The following is a 222-nucleotide window of genomic DNA, read 5'->3' on the forward strand; positions in this document are numbered from 1 at the left end:
ATACTTATGATGTAGTTTTATATATTGGGTATAGTATTATATATAGATTATAGTATTATATATTGGATGTAGTATTATATATAGATTATAGTATTATATATTGGGTATAGTATTATATTTAAAATGTAGTATTATATATTGGATATAGTAATTTATTTAGGATATAGTATTATATATTAGGTTTAGTATTATATATTGGGTATAGTAATATATGTTGGGTAT

Source organism: Pyxicephalus adspersus, chromosome 4 (genome assembly GCF_032062135.1).
Source record: "Pyxicephalus adspersus chromosome 4, UCB_Pads_2.0, whole genome shotgun sequence".
NCBI classification, from domain to species: Eukaryota; Metazoa; Chordata; class Amphibia; order Anura; family Pyxicephalidae; genus Pyxicephalus; species Pyxicephalus adspersus.